At 36.1% G+C, this 13,927-nt stretch overlaps 1 protein-coding gene across 1 annotated transcript in view; it reads left to right on the forward strand.

The window, feature by feature from the left end:
* The window catches only part of Tbc1d5 (TBC1 domain family member 5), a 247,774-nt gene that overhangs the window by 101,386 nt on the left and 132,461 nt on the right, over positions 1–13,927 (forward strand). The window lies entirely within an intron of this gene.

Consider the following 13,927-nt stretch of genomic DNA (forward strand, 5'->3'; position numbering starts at 1 on the left):
AAATCAGAATTGTTGACTTCCTTGTTTATCATGTAGTTTTGCATGTCAGCTCTTACAGAATTTTCATTTTGAGACAAACGTGTGGTTTTTAGTGAGGTAAAATATTTTGGCAAAATTAGGAAATGATCCGACACAAGTGTGAGCAGTAAAATTGACAATAAAAAATGTTAGCAGCACTAACAACTTGTATAGAATGAAGACTATACCATAAATATGTTTATGTTCAAAGGAAATGTGTTAGAAATCTGAGTATATCCTATTTTGAATACTGACTTCTAATTTTGTTACTATTTACTTTATTATGATTCATTAAAAAATTTTTAACCTGCCTTCTAGTATAATAATAATACGAATTTTGAAGAAATTTTGCAACTACTTCATTTTTAAAAGCAGGTTGAAATTATATGAGAAGGAAAATAAGCCATCTATTCATGTTTACTACATTTACAGTACATGTATTACTAAGAAAATAAACTTGTTTAACATAATAAATATATAGAATTAATGATTACTGTAAGAACAATTGTGTTAACATTGGCTGACATCATTCAAATTGTTTTTATCTTAATTTGGGGTTAATTGATGATATTTATCTTGAAACTCATGACCCATAGACTCCTGAGCATTAGTTAATATTTTGCATGTTAATCATATTATTGCAGTAATACAAAATAATAAATCCTAAAGGTAATTTACACCATGTTTTCTGTTAGTGTTAAGAATGAATACTCCTGTTGTACTTGAAGTCATTCAAATAATTAACATAGGGTATCTTTTGTTTGGCAATTAGAGTTTAATACTGGGGCATTTTTAATAAAACAAGCTTTGTGATAGCTCTCATGCAGTAAAAATTAACTTCATTATCGATGCCTTCCATGGTTATTCTTTATGTTGCTTTTGTGGTATTTTTATATCTATATTATATGAATAAGGTCTTAAAATTTCATAACATGGTTCTGATTATAGAAAAACATGAAATGTGTGTGAATTTTTCTCTGATGTCTCTGAGGCCAACAGATACATAATCACTACTGGTTCATATAAGCATTTGGCAGTACGGTTTCTTATTTCTATCATAATATCCACTTATACTGAAAACAAAAACTGAAGTTTAAACTGTTTTTCTGCTTTAGTAATCTTTTGTTATAACCTAACTTTTGACTGTATTTGACATTCTGGCATAAATGAATACATGTTAAGGACTTGTGGGGTATACATGTAATATTACTTTTGAGGAAGAGTCCTCATAACATGCTTGGTCTTCAGCACTCTTAAATTATGGACTTCAAATTTCCAACACTCCTGAGATAAATTCTCTATCATTCAAATCCTTACTATATGTCTCTGTCTTATTTCCTGGGCTTAACAGGTATTGCACTGTTTAATTAGGGAAGATTTTTGATTATTGGTAAATCTGTTTAATATTGTAATAGTATGTATGTTGTAATATACTGATTCTTCACATTTCATAGTGTAATAATCTGAGTACTCAGTTTCTTTAAGTCTGTACTTAACATAGGAACATGTGGTTAAATTCAGAAGTCAGTATAATTATTCACCTAAAATTGTGTCACTGCACAGTTGAAGTAAATAATTTCATAAGGTCAGTTATTCATTAAAATAGGATTTTTCTTTTCAGTCTGGTTTACTGTATACATCAAACATAAGATATATAATACATGAGAAATTAAATAATGGCAATCCACTTTTATCTTGTTTTCATAACCTACTGAATCTTACCCTCAATTATGCCTTTCATAAACCTTGCTTTTTCTCCTTTAGTATGAAAAACTTAGTAAAAATTATAAGGAAGAATAATCAATATTTGAAGTAATAATGCAGAATTACAAATATTTGTTGTTTCCTATGAGCTAATCCTTATTCTAAAGACTTTATACAGATCATCTTGTTTGTCTTCACAGCACATTATATTTCCAGATTTTAAAAAAAAGAAAACGAAAACAGGCTTATTTACATCAGACAACTACTGATGACTTCAACCAGGCTTGAGCTTTCCTCAACACTCAAGTTTGAATAAGATTTGAGTGTGGTGGAAACACCAGAAGCTACCATGTATGGAGAAGAACCATGAGCCACATTCAGCTTCACTAAATGAGCTTAAAGGCGGGAAAGTCAGAGAACCCTGTTTGCTATGGTCATAAAGTGGCCTGGCAACGAAGGAATAGAGAATGAACATACTAGAGAGCCCTAAGGCTCATATCCATGACAAAAGTGAGGAATGAAAAAGCTAAGATACTCTGCCTAAAGCTCTATAACAGCATAGGCATATCTACAGAGGTAATATCCCTAGCATTGGGCTTCTTGTCCAAGTCAAGTACCAGCCTTTAATGAAAAATACACGTTTGCCTGCGGTGTGAGTATATATTGTTAGTAGCTCTAAGACCAAGTAGCATAGTTACCTATGCCAAGCAGAAGTCTATTATAAAAAGTACCACTGACATTCTTAGTAAAAATGTACTTTTTTTAAGATCTGAAACTTTGTATTATCCTTTTGAATGTAGACTTCCTGCCTTTCCGTAAACTGCTAACACTTTGAATCTACCATGCCTTTCTGTTTTATGAGAACTAGAAGTATGGGAGATGTTATTTTGGTGTGCATATAATTTTAAATATGAATTTTATTAATTAGAACACTTTGTATATTACAACATGTACATTACCAGCTTCAGTACTGTTCTGTATAATTATTTACAAAAGTTAGAATTATATGACAGCCTTTAGTTTACCTTAATATTAATATACTCCCAACTGTTCTGGAACCAAAGAATGAATTTGCATATATGATGAGCAACGTTGTTATTTTAATCATTTTTATTTGAAAGTTTTATTTAAAATGTAATTATATTATTTGCCTCCTTCTCATTTTTTTGATCCCCCACTACTCACTGCCTCTGAAATTCATGGCCTCTTTAACTGTTATTGTTACACACACACACACACACACACACACACACACACACACACACACATTTTTATGGTGTTGAATGTGTAAGATTTCAGGGCTTAGCAGTTGATATTGTATAACCAGTTAGGGAGTTCATTTCTTGGAAAGTCTAATGCTTCCTCTCCTAGCAGTCATTAGTTACCAGTAGGCCTTTGTCTACAGGTGGAGCCCCATGAGATTTCCCCCTTCCGTGCTAGCATTTCTGTTTGTATTGCCATTGTTCAGGTCTTGTCATTACTAACATAGAGGCTACGTTAGAATCTGTTTCATACTTGTATAATCAAATAATCAAAGCATATATGTACATGTATATATACATATATAAATACATAATCGTCTTCTTCACAGTCTTCATTGACCACATTAGACCCTAGTTAGAAGTGTAGTTTCTTACTTGAATAAGACCCTGGAAACACAGCACACTAATGTATAGGAGGTAATCATAAAATGTGCAGTGGGTGATGCCTTCCAGGGGGGATCAACAAAACTGGGATCGATAAGAAAAATGAGAAAAAAAATAATGTGTAATGGGTTTCAGATTAGTTGTAAAAATTTCAGTGCCTTCATTGAAAGAAGCATAACTTTATTGTCACATGTCTTATATTATTGTAGCTATGATGAAAATGTATATTCATTATATACTGGAAAACCAAAACAATAAACTGAATATTACTTCCTGGTAAATTTTATATTTTTAACTTAAAGGAAACCTTGTTAATTACCTGAAGAGGTAATCCAAGCTGAGATAGCTGCCCTGGCCTAGAAGACTCTCAACACCCAGTATCATACTCCAGTGAAGTTTATTTTCTACTTGAGCTATTTTAATTGGCCGCAGTCTCCTGAGAGTCAGTGTTCATTCTTAACAAACAACTGGGAGAACACTGTAACCCTGAGAGTGGCATCAGCCGAAGACTAGGTTTGAAAGGCTGTGGGAAATGATAGAGCCCTGTGTCACTCCGTCTCTTATTCACAAACAGCTGAGCCGGTAAGCTTTCATGCCTTCTTGTAAATACAAGGTGAAAGAGTTTGGGTGACAGTTTGGTAGAGTTCTATTACAAAACAAAAACCACACTGGCTCATAAGAAATGAAACAAGAGAAAATAGTGAAAATGGTTAAATGATATCATTTCTTCCACTGGAAGCCACAGTCCTTTTGGCTAGGTTTGGATGTCCAGCTATTGCCCAGGTGGTGAGTCACCGAAAAGTACCTTAGGTCATATGATCCCTTGCAGCCAATTGGATGGTTTGGCAGACGGCAGCTATCTATTCACATGAATTATATGCACACTGCATTTGTCTGTGTGCATTCTCTGCTCGTCTGTATATCCCATAGATAGATACATAAATTGTGTGTGTGAGTCTGTACCTGTATATTTTTACCCAATAATATGTACTTTGATTCCTTTTAGGAAACAGACTGGTGGCATAATCTAGTTAGAGCAGTTTCTATGGGGATTTTTGTTTACTCCTTTTTTCATATTTCCTCCAGTTGTAAAAATTACAGTGATTACACATCATAAAGCCTATCTGTAATAAAATGCATCAGCTGGCCAAGGTTTTCATCGCTCACTCAATAATCCATTAATACAGCAACGCTGCCCAGGCATCTTTATAATACCAACTCGGAGGTAATTTTAATCAGCTAGACCAGCTGGTATTTAACAGCAGCTGCTGGAGATGCCACAAATATACTCAGGAGCTGACATCTTTATTTGCAGTTTTTCAAGGGGAGAGAAGATTCTCCTGTGGTTATTTGTATTAAGCATTTAAAGGAAGGTGTAAAGTAGATAGGGGTTTATGCCTAAATGAGAAGGGGAAAAGGAATGATGATTAAAAAAAAAAAAAAAAACACACACAACGGTGATAAATTCCATTAGAAGAGGTTTGTAAATGCAGAAACTGCTGAAATAAATAACAATACATTGGCTCAGAATGGACTTCAGACCTTTTTCCTCATTATATTTGCCTAATTGTGGGTATCACTAGCAGTGAAAATGTAGTGTCTGTGTAGCATCTTTGTGTCCTTTTACACTAAATTTGTGGTGTCTTTTACTATGTAAACCTGAAGGAAGTCATTTGACACAAGGCAATTTGTTCATGTATGTAGTCTTATTCAACAACTTCATGTCATGGCCTTTTTTGTGTATTACAAATATATTTTTAACTTCAATTACGATGTTTTATACACATAAGGGTACCATGGATATACATTATATAGTAATGGATGCAGAAGGCCATTCTGTGCTAATAGGGAGGCAGCATAGCAATGTGAAGTTAGTAGTAACAGGACTGTTATAAACAAAATTAATTACATTTGGTGGACCTTGGCTTACAAAGCACACAATTAAGTAATAGACTTTGCTACTCATAAACTCCTAGTCTGTTAAGTCCCTTGGTTTTCATCCCTTTAACTATTATATTTTATAAAATACGTTGATATCTCCTCTAAGTAGGAATTGTTGTCAGAGACTTTGCATTTGTAAAATCTTCCCCTTTTGGAGATGGGACACAAAAATAGAGTAGGTTTGTGAGTAAAACAGTGAATGGTCATTCAGAGTAGTTACAGGATTCATGTCTATAAACAGTGGCTTTCTGTATGAGCTGCACACTGAAATACACACTTTCAGAGCTAAGTTCTTTTGTCGTTTTCTCTAGGATTGAACTTAAAGTATTAAACAGTTTTTTGTTTGTTTGTTTGTTTGTTTTTAAAGGAAGTGAATTGGGCCAGTAGCATGGCTTAGTATACTGGTAAAGGCAGTTAATACCCAGCTGCCACCCCGAATCCTATCCCTGGAACCCAGGTAGCAGAAAAACAAACAAACAAAAGACACTGGCTCCCTTAACCACAAAGTTATCCTTTGACCCCCACGTGCATACCTTGGGACACATGAGCTTTTACACACACACACACACACACACACACACACACACACACACACACACACACACACATCAGCTTAAGAAAATGGATGTGTGGACCATGTGTAGCTGCTGTAGAGACAAATTTATGGTTTCTGAGTCTTAAAGAGTGAGAATAACCTTTTCTATGTTCACATATATATATATATATATATATATATATATATATATATATATATATTTGCTTACAACCTCGTAAAAGTTAATTAATTACATGTTCCAGTGTACTGCTGTACTAAATTTTTAAAGATTAACCAAATCCATTGTAATACACAGTCTACAAGGAAGTTCATCTGTTGGTGGCAGGGTCTTTCTTTCCCCGGGTCCATGTTGTGACCTCACAACTGTCCATGACTGTTACTGAAGTCGAAGTTAGACTTCAGTAACAGGAAGAATTACTGAGGTAGCAGTTTGAATTTTCATATTACTTAGCTAGCATTTTTTTGTTTTGTTTTGTTTATAGTGGAAACAGCCCATTTAAGTGTGCTAGTGTGTTTGACAACAGACAGTTTGATATATTGCTGGGCACAGCGGTAGGTTGGATTTGAGTGGTATTAGCTCTCAGTGTTTTGATTAATGGTAATTGTCTCCATGAAAAGGCATTTTTACTACAACTCATAGTTCTGGAAACAGAAGTCAACTTACAAGATCCATAATTACTATTCTGAGTTAGCATATAAAAGGGCAAGGAAAGCCTGCTGCAGTGGCTCAGTAGGGTTTGCGGTTTCTGTTATAGTTAGAGTCTGTTCCTTTTGTCAGAATATAAATCTTCTGTTGTTTATCTTTTGTTCAGTATGTGAAGTTGATTTATGACATTACTGTTGCCCATAATTTAGTTTAAATCCTGTACCAGGGTGAAATTTTCATCTGTCTGTACAGTGGACTATAAAAGGAAAGCAAAGCAGCCAAGTGTGGTGTGGATTGAAGAGAAAACATACTTACATTTTTTTTCCCTGTCTTCCTTTTCTTGATTTCCTTCTTTTAACAAAGAAAAACAGTCCTATAGTATAGAAAATGGTTAGTCTGGGTTTTTTTGTTTGTTTGTTTGTTTGTTTGTTTTACACTGCAGAGGGTTTTATTACATTTTTAGAACTTTACATATACCACTAATGATTGAAAACTCACTGGAAATTTAAAGGTAAATTTTATTTGCAGAAAATATGAAATGCATTTAAGAACAAAGCTTTTAATAGCACAGAAGCATAATGTCCTGATAACACACCCTATTTTCATATGTAGGTCCATATTCATATGTGAGATATATATTTATTTAGATAGATATAGATATTTTCAAAAATACTACTTTGCACTTACATCTTTAAATTGTGGAAATTAATCTCAAATGAGCATTCTTACCCTTGGCATTATGGAAAGAACCACTGTTTCTTTCAGAGTGTCTGGGGTCATGGAGGTAAGTGCTTATGTATATGTTCAAGGTTTCCTTTGGTCATGTTTGTTTAGATCATGGTGATGTTAAGCTAACAATATACTTGATTGGAGGAGGTGTTTGTTTCAGGATTTTGTTTATCTGCTTGGATGGATGCTTATTTGCTTTTTGTTTTTTGTTTTGCTTTTTTTTTATTTGTTTTTGATGAAAAGAAAGTAACTTTTGGGAAAAGAGGTAGTAAAAACTCATTACTGTAGTTTTTCACGCTAGTTCTATGGTGAGAAAAATTATAGTTAAGAGGTAATGTTTCTTAAGGGATTTTCCCCCCTTCTTTTCCTACTAAAAACATAGTCAGATAGTAAAGTAAAATATAATCAGTGTGAATAGCACCCTTGTTTATGAACCCAAGGTTGAGATTTCAGTATTCACATGACAACCTTCCTCCCTTATTTTTGTGAAAAGAAACAAAAATTTGAGTCTCTGGTATTTGCCAAAGAAACTTGGTGTGATATTTTAAAAATAATAGTTCTCCCGATTTTAGCAGGATTTTAGGCTTATATTAATATAAGCATTCTGGCATAAATATTAGCACAAACCTTCCATATGGATGGTTTAATATATGCCATGTTCTATATCTGAAGGGTACAAATCTGTGAACAAGACTTACAGTGCACCAAATCATTTCTTATAAGAAGGAGTGATCTTGTTTCATAGTATAGACTGATGGTATTTGTTAGGTTATTTTCAGCAACATTAAAATTAATACATAGTTGTATAACATACACCTAAACTTTTTATACAAATATATATATATACAAATATAACTTTAAAATGTTTTTCATAGTTAATAGCCGTGTCATTGTGGTATCTTTTTATTGAAAGGAACTTTAACTATAAATTTGTTTGATAGACTTTGATTAAATGATGATTTGTTAATGCAAATATTTCTTCATCCATAGGCTCTTACTGTGGAATGTTAGCACATGATTGTAAAATATAAGAAATCACCCCATTTAAGGTAGTGGTACATAGTCAGTCAATTCTGACCTTATGTCTCTAGTGAAAAAAAAAAAATACATATAAGTGACCTTTAATCTGAATGAACAGAAAGATGTCTATTTTTGAGGCTTTGTGGCTCATGCTATTGTTTGATAGTGAGGTGACTGTTTTGTTAGGTACATGGATAGTTATTTGTGTCCCAGTGGGGGCAGACCATCACTTTAATCCGTCTTCATTCCTTCCTGCAGTCCTCCAGACTGCGACATTTTAAGTTATGTGTTCTTTTCCCCCTTTCCCTTAGCTTTCTTCTCAAAGTGGCTTATGAGATAGTGATTTAAAAAAAAAAAAAATCAATGGTAATGGCCACCAGTGTTAAAATTAACACTACCACCAACACCCCCAAAGTGTAAGTTACCTTCAGCTCCATACGTGTCCAGCGAGCCATTTGTCAGTCTGTCAGTGACATATACTGCTCAGTTTCAGTTCCTTACTCTACAAAGGAAAAAAAATTAAAGCTGTTAGACACTTGATCACTGATAAAATATAGTTTATTTCACAGGACATGACAGTCTTCCTTTACACACCTAAAATGAACGTGATATTTGCAGATGACTTGTGATGTTCATATCAACTGTGGACCGGTGTGCTAGCTGCTTTCCTTACAGAGATAAACTTTTTTTTTCTGATTGTTTAATCATTTAAATGTATCATTACTCCTCAAGGCATGTGAGCTAAACTAACTCATCCTGGTGTGATTAACTTGTGGAGCCAAAAGCAGTCTGAGATGCGAGCTGTTCTGCAGCTGAAGGCATTAAGAGTTTGCTGAAAGGACAAACAGTAATTTTCATTTAGGAGCCTCCATTTAGGGCTAATCATCCTCTGCCCTCACCTATTTTTAGGAACCCTACTCTCCACAAAGCTTTTCAAGACAACTCTGTATCCGTCACACTGCCCTGTTGTAAGCCTTTTTCACTGGTGTTATTCTAGATAAAGGTTGTAGTTACTGTGCTGTTTAAAATATAGTGAAAACGAGAAATACCTACCATTTGAATGGAAGCCCAGGTATTTAAGACATGGGAAGCTGCTTGAAGTGGAAGCTACATGTGCAGGCACATCTTCAGGATGGCATAGCACAGTGATTCTCAAGCCTAGAACCAGCACTGTTCGGGGGGTCTTCACTCCCTCAGTCACTAATAGCTTTATGCATGCTGCTCATGTGTTCTGGTGTTCATTGTAATTCAGCATGCTGATGGAGGCAATGTAGCAGGGCATTGTGGCATGTTTTTGGATCCCCAGTCAATGTATAGAATTCAAAGAAAAAGACAATTTTTCCGTCCCACTAGTTTTTCTTCCTACTCTTACATTTGTCTGTTTTGTGTTTGCATGTATGCGTGTGTGCATGTGTGCATCCATGCATCACAGCACGTGGAGGTGAGAGAATCACTTTTGGGAGCTCGTTCTCTCCTCCTGCCATGTAAGTTCTTGGGACCCGCTTGGCTTGTCAGACTTGGAAACAAGTTCCTTTACCTACTGAGGCATCTTACTGATCCCAGTTTTGTCCTTCTTTCTAATCGCTTTGTTTCCTGGTAATCGAACTAGGTTGTGCAACTTACAGGAAGATTCCATACTGTTCTACATATTTCTAACTGCAAATGCGTAGTATGCAAAAATGCTAATATTTGGTGTGGGATGAATATTATTTTACATGTATTCAAATGAGGAATGAAGAGATAATTCTTTTTGGTGACAGTCTGGTGTATCTATGAGTAAATAGGCATCTTCTCCAAATTAGAGGCCCCCTTTAATCCATGGTGGAGTACTTGCCTGACATGGGCAGGACCTTGGGCTTGATGCCAGGAAACACACACATATTCTCCCCTCCATAATGATTAATGTAAAGAAATCTTGGAGCTTAAAACTTCCATCCAAAGTAGGCCTTATAGATACTGTAGTGGATACTGTTGATTGCCCACTTGATAGACACTAGATTACCTGTAGGATAAGCCTCTGCGTGTCAGTGAAGGAGTTCATAGACCAAGTTTATTGTGAGCGGCAGCACCAGCCCAGAGGCAGTGTTCCCAGACTGAATAAGTAAGAAGGGAGAAAAGCAAGCTGAGCACACACATTCATTGTTATCCGCTTCCAGACTCCAGTCCCTACCGCCATGACTTCCCCACCATCAGGAATTATGAAATTATGAGCCCACGTAAGTCCTCTCTTCCTTATGCTGCTTTTGTCACAGCAACAAGAAAGGTATTTAATTCTGACAAAGAAAGACTTGTTGGAGGGGTCTGCAGGGAAAACAATTATGAAAGCTGAATTGGAGCCAGTAGTTATGGGCAGTGTGTGGAGCGGCAACCCTCGGACATATAGGGGTGGTGGAAACTGGGACTGTCAGTCTATCCCAGCCTCCTCTACTGCAAAAGAATTCACAGTTTAGTGAGATTTTCAGGGAATTTGCAGGCACATTAAAAAAAGAGAGAGACTTAACTTATTAGGGGGCAGGATTCAGTCACTGATGTGAGATTTAGTCACTGATGCTAAAGGCATATGTTTAATAATGTCACCCTTGTAAGATGGAGAAGTCGATGTGACTGTGTAATTTCCAGGGGTGTTAGCAGTGGATACACAGTGCAAGACACGGTGTTTTCATTAGGCCAGCTTGACCTGATTGTAGAATGAATTAGATTATGGAAATAGGAAATTTGATTAATGATCTTTAAATTATACTTACTTCATTCCTAGGGAAAGGGAAAAAGATAAAAATTTAGTGTCATAAGAAGGTTTCATACAGGGAAAAATAAAAATAAAAACTCTGAGACTTTGTAGGAGTTTTTGTTTGTTTTTTGTTTTGGGTTTTGTTTTCTTGTTTTGTTTTTGAGTAAGCGTGTTCAGACTTTTTATATTTTTTTTATACCTCATTTACTTCATCTCAAGAAGTTTGAAAATTTTAAAGATGTTTATTTGGACACTTATACATATACATACACAGTGTCAGAATTTAAATCTAGTGTAATTTGTCATTTTTTTTTTACTGAAAAATGACTTTTAACTAATTAACAGTTCTCTATTTAGAAAAAGTTTGCTAATTGAGAATTCACTGAAATAAATGAGTCATAATGAACATTTAAAATAAAAGGTTACTTAGCTGTGTATCACTTTTAACAGGTGGTATCGGATGCTTGATCTACCTCATAGCAACTCTGTGAGTAAGACTCAAATGTTCCCTGATGGTCAGAGAGCCTAACTTGCCCACGTTCAACTGGCTGGCAGTTATATCTGAAACTACACCAAACACCATGCTCTCTGAAAATGCAAACTACACCAAACAAAAACATCCAAGCTGTAAAATACCCATTGAATTACAGCTACTTTTGTGGAGCTGAGTAAATGTGCAAAGGCTTGGGAGCCAGCTCATCATTGTTAAAAGCACAGGTCTTCCAGAGGACCCAGGTTTGATTCCCAGAACCCACATGGTGATTCACCACCATCCATGACTCCAGTTTCAGGAGAGCCAGTGCCCTCTTCTGACTGTTGTGAGCAGTAGGCACACACATAAATACATGCAGGCAACATAAATACATACACATAAGTTTGTGTAGGCAGAAAACACACACACATAAAATAAGCTGAATATTTTTTTTTTAAAGTCTGTAGACCAGTGGTTCTCAACCTTCCTAATACAATTGCAGGCTCTTAATACAGTTCGTGTTGTGGTGACCCCAACCATAAAATTTTTTCACTGCTACTTTACACTTGTAATTTTGCTACTGTTGTGAATTGTGATGTAAATATCTGATATGCAGGATATTTGATATGCAACCCCCAAAGGGGTCTCAACTCACAGGTTGAGAGACGCTGCCATAGATAATTTCAAGTATATATTTAATCAGTGTATACTACTATTGATGGACAGATTAATATACACAGGACTAGGTTTAATAATACAGGTTATTATATTTTATTCGGGGAAACTCACGTACATGAGAAACCAATGACCTGTAAGTTCCTGCTCCAAGGATACACACCCAGGATGCTCTCAGTGACCGGATCTGAGCCAACAGAGCAGAGCGCGCTGGGGTCCAGGACCCCAGACCCAACCCCCCACCCTCCTTACTTGTGACCATGTCCCAAGGGGCGTGGTCAGTGTCACAGGTACAGGTGTGGTGAATATCTCACTACATACTGCTAGGAAATATACTGAATACGCTTTATGGGTTTACATGGATGCTTCAGATTTCCAAAGATGGATGAAAGTACTCAGTACGTAGTATTGAAATGATTTCTTGTATATTTGGGACAGCAGGTAATAGATTACCATTATCCCATAGAGATAAAGGAAAGAAATAGAGCTGCCAATAAACAGAAAAGCTCCCACTGAATATTAATGTATTCTTAGGTATGACTGCTTGTTGTGTGTCACTTGAATGCAAGGAAAGAATGAAAAGAAGATAGACTTTTTTGCCTGCATGTAAAGGCCACATCCCCAGAGGAAAATGATTTTCCCCACTTGGAAGCCTTGCAGCTCTTCCTTTAGAGGTGGGTCCTCAGGGCCTCCTCCAGAGCCCATGCTGGATGTGCCTGACTCGGTCCTGTGCAGGTTTGAACAGGGAACTAAGAGTCACTGCCAGCACATCACAACACTCCTCCGCATCCATTAGTTTTTTATGGTTCCACTTGGTAGCCTTTCTTAAACAGATAAATATCATTTTTTAGTGAAGAAACATTTTACTTTAATAAAGTCCGTCTTTACACAAGTTTGTATGTAAAACAGTTGAACAGCTTTATAAGTTGTACATTCTTTAACACTATTAATGTGTTATAGTAAGTTTGGCAGTGAAGTCTAAGGAACTTACCACAATGTGCAGTAGATGAGGATGGAATTGCCTGATTTTGCAATTTAGAATGATCTCTCTTTGCAGCAGAATGGGCCTGACTGAGGTGACAGTATGGAGGTCGAGGGCAATAGAGTTGAAATGGTGAATGAATGTGAGTTGGAGAATGCTGAGTTTTGCTCTCACGGACTGGATGCTGAACAAGCCACAGTTTTAGAACTGGGAACCACCGCCCAGATCCAGTAGAGAGGCCAGGGTGAGGAAAGATTGTTAGAATGTGTCCTTACTGCAGTTTTCAACTTCAGTGTTTGATTTGGGTATTTGTAATCCTCCACTAATATCTTTTAAGAAACTTAAAAGTTGCACTGTGTCTAGACATCAATGAGACAGCCTACCTGAAATGGAAATCCATCTCCACTACCTCCCAAAAGAACATTTATTTCTGAGAGATGGTTTCTCATCTACAGAATAAGCATAGCATACCACCTCTTAAAAATTTGACATTGGATGATTTGCTACATGTAAAATAACACTGTAAGTACTCAAGTGAATATTCTAGTGTTATTGATTAGAGCAGATTGCTACAACTGGGTTGGGTTAGTAGGGGAAAACTGTTTCAGGATAGAACTGTTATACAGTTTTCTAAAGATGACTGAAGTGTATTCACAACACAGAATTAAAAGACCGTGTTAACACGCTTCGGGGCTCTCAGGCTTCAGAGGCCAGTGCCTGTGCTACAGTTAACAAGCAGCACAGAGAGGTGTTAGAGGTGGCACTATTGAGAGATGTTTGCTACTACACATACAATTCTACTTGGTTTAT

The sequence above is a fragment of the Phodopus roborovskii genome, unplaced genomic scaffold (genome assembly GCF_943737965.1).
Source record: "Phodopus roborovskii unplaced genomic scaffold, PHOROB, whole genome shotgun sequence".
NCBI classification, from domain to species: Eukaryota; Metazoa; Chordata; class Mammalia; order Rodentia; family Cricetidae; genus Phodopus; species Phodopus roborovskii.